Source organism: Branchiostoma lanceolatum, chromosome 12 (assembly GCF_035083965.1).
Source record: "Branchiostoma lanceolatum isolate klBraLanc5 chromosome 12, klBraLanc5.hap2, whole genome shotgun sequence".
NCBI lineage: Eukaryota > Metazoa > Chordata > Leptocardii > Amphioxiformes > Branchiostomatidae > Branchiostoma > Branchiostoma lanceolatum.
The window spans coordinates 8,167,981-8,171,899 of record NC_089733.1 but is presented as its reverse complement, the minus strand read 5'-3'; positions in this window follow the sequence as shown (position 1 = coordinate 8,171,899).

Below are 3,919 nucleotides of genomic sequence, written 5' to 3'. Positions count from 1 at the left end.
TATAATAAGCTGTGCCCCAACTCAACTATACTGCCAATTATTGACAGAAAGCTGATACAGTAGGGTTTCATGTTACAGGTTAACTGGCCATATGATCACTAAAGGTGCAGCCACATTTGACCTAGGCCTTTGCATGATTTTATGGTGACAGTCATATAATTTTCGAGCTTAAGCTACATATGTATGACAGAACCAACCATCAAGAAGCATCTAAGTGCTCAATATTTTCTGTAAGAATAATTTTTTACGACACATACAAGACTCTCCCACGAATTCCTTCAGTTTGTGATCGTAGGACAATTGCACAACAGAATTGTGCCCAGGCTCTAAGGGGTAAGAGTTAAAGACTGTGAAATCTTTTTTCCTGAGATCTTTCTCATTGCAAATGTTTCTGGTATAGGGTTTTGAGGGTATCAAATTAAAATAAATACCGAAAATCGGATTTGAAAGTCAATTTATTTAGTTATTTCTATTCATGATTCTATCAGAATGTATAGCGACATCCATGATGCAAAAATATGACTTTGTTGTAATGTGAGAACTAGGGATTTTGTAGGCTCGCAAAACTAAGGGGATCATCGTATGGCATGTTTTTGCACAGTTTTAAAATGCTCAAAGTATGAAGTTATTGCACAAATGTGCTAGACAGTGTTAGTAAATGTCACTACAATAAAGATTTCAACTTTTTTGGTCCCTAATATTACTTTGACTGCCTTTAAAGGTTGAACTTGGTATATTGGGTCACTCAGTGAAAATTGTCCTTGCATGCCAAAAGAGATAAGCAGAATGCATTTGCTGGTCGAGGAAAATCTATTTCACTTGAATAAAAAGCTGCTTTACGTAACCTTGTGGAATGATAGTTGCACATTCCGGCCAGACCAAATTGACAGGTTACATTATTAGATTGCCGTAAATTCTCATTTCAGATATGCTACTTTCATATTCCTAGAAATTATGCCAAAATCCCAGGAAATGCCATATAAGGATATAGTAATGTGTGAAATTCATTGGACAATGTTGATGACTGTGATAAAATGGAATATTGCCTTCACCTCTCAAAAGTTGCATTTTGCTTCAAAGGCTGCAGGTTGATTTTGTGTCATGATTTGGAAAAATAATGTGAAATATCAATCATTGTATGGATGGAGTTTTTTCCTTCCAAAATGTGAAATGATCAAATATCTCTATGTTTCCATGGTCTTGAAAATGTTATTTACTTTAGCTATGTCCAGTCCATTACAACTTGTTTATTCAGACAATATAGACAGTGCAGTGTTTTACTCCTTAGTTTAGTTTTCTACACAGATTGCTATAGATATTGCAAAGTCTATCTGTATACATGTACATACAAGTTACATGTGCAGCATTTGTGTTTTTAAATAAAAAGTTTGTTCCATCCTAACCATATCCTTGTAACAGGTCATAAGGTTATATATTTTGTATATTCTTTAAGATTTGATACGTTTGAAATGTTGCCATCTCAAAGAAATGTTTGTGCCATATATAAGAACATGTGAGTTGACAAAACATTATTTCATGTTTGATGTACATACATGTATGTGATTGAATGTAATTTCAACAGGGATTTTTAAAACTCTTTGAGCACTACTTTATGTAACAATTGCAAAAACTTGGAACAAAATTGTAACAATTGCATAACAATGTATATTTGGTATTTTGAATTAAGAATTGTAGAAGTTTATTGAGTACATTATGTCACTAAATAATCATGAGATATACATGTATTCAATTGTGCATTGCCACTAGGAATAAGCTTTGAAATTGTTAGGAAGGATTTTATGCTTAGCTTTTTCTAATTTTTATATGATTAAAATGCCATCACTAAGCAAGTTCTGTGATTACGACCATTTTTGTGTGGTATGCAGAACCAGAAATATGGGAGTCACCAAAAGTGTAGAAATCAGCTCATTATTTTGACAAATGTAGACCAAAAAAAACTGTTTAATGCATCTGTTTCTGTGCCAATATTTGGCCCCGGATGAAGAATGAGCAAGCCCAAATGCGCAGCTACTTTTCTCCCATCGCTGTTTGACCTTGGTGGTTTATCACACAAAATGGAGTCCGGTGAGAAAAAGGCTAGAGTGCCGCGACCTCAATATCAGTAAAGGTCACCGTTGTCCAGCCACATTTGAAATGGCCTTTTTGATGGACTGCGGTTGCTAGACAGCGAACGACACTTTTGATGTACAGTATATGCAGAGCTAGACGGATACTCGACTAAAGATATTATTTACAGCAGCTGAAATGGATTCAGGCAAACTTTTCTCCTTACAGATTTTCGGTGGTAAAACTGACCCATTCATTTTAGATTTGCTGCCACATTTTTACTAGAGGTCGTGACAAATTTCTAGGGGTACTCTATACTTCATGCTACTTTTACCCAGTGGTAAGAAACACCATCAATTTCAATGTCAATTGGGGCCTATGAGGCTATTAATCGATACACGTTGCAACCTTGCAAGGACAACTGCACCCTATACAATGAAGAAAAATTACCCTGGGCGTTCGAGAGAGTGCTTTTATTTTGCCTACAGACTGTTACATGCATTTTCTAGGATGTATGAGATGAGAGAGTGCAATTGTTGTTGGATGTTGCCGTGACGGAAAATTACTAGCCTCAAATAAATCAAATGTATCAAAGCCTAGGTTAGGGCCCAGCTTACAATTTTGTATGGAATGCTTGTTACATGAATGTTTTGCAAGTCATATGAACTTCTGAACAGCTTAATTTCTTGATACTGTATAGGAATTTTACCAAAAAAAGGAGATTACAAAAAAATGTAGTTAGACTATTTAATAAATACTAATAAGAAATGCAAGAAAATATTAAGCACTGATGATGGTAACCCCACAAATGACATGAGAATTTTTGAAAATACCTATTAAACTTTCCAACCGGCAAAGCCCAAAATAACTATATAATATCTCTTCTGTATCAACCAATGTCAAAGATGTGTGCAGCAACTTTGCTCTTCAACTATGCAACTTCTTTGTCAATCTGTACAGAAGTTGGAAAGGTCAATAACTCTCCAGTTGACCTGGCTTGCCTCCAACCTACATTTAACTCATGCCAAAAGCTCTTGAGATTTGTCTTTCGTACTAGTAATCATTCATAATCCACTATGATACTGACACAATGAAAGCAAAAATGAATTTACTTGAATAACAGACTTGGCCCGTCATTTCTGTCAAAAAAGACAAGATAAAAAAGATGATGTTTAATTAAAGTTTACTGTTGCAACACCATATTTCTATAGTGCAATCTAGCATGCCTCGTGCAACACGTCCGTGAATCTAAATCCAGAGACTCAAAGGGTTGAGCCAGTAAGGCAGGCAGGTAGTCTGGCCAGTTCTTCAAATGTAATGAAACATGCGGGAAATTGATTTGCAGCGTCTGTGTCTGGACATGAAACGGACGGCAGCCTTGAAAATGTGCAAAAACAATTTCTGGAGTTTGCCAGGAAATTAAATTTGGGACTTTCAGGAGAGCTGGAAAATGAGAAAGTGAAATCAGGGCAATAAGTAGGTAAGTGTGAGGATGGGGTGGGGGCTTACACAATTAAAGGAATCATTCAATTCTACTCTTCATTAGAATACTAAACTTGCAGACACACAAATTGCACCCTGGATGGCATTGGTATTTATATCATGTACTGATATTTATGGTATTTTGTGTATGATAGATTACCAACGAGTCAATCATTGGATAATTTATCAACCAATCAGAATTCATATTTCAGTTTCTCTCCTGACGGTATGCCAATGAGCCAATCAGATTAGGTCATTCATCAACCAATCAGAATTCATATTTTCTTCCATCCTAAAGCTACCACCCACTGTAATTCTTTTTTTCAAAAGAATCCTGTGCGATTTTATGAAAGCTCTTAGTTATGAATCC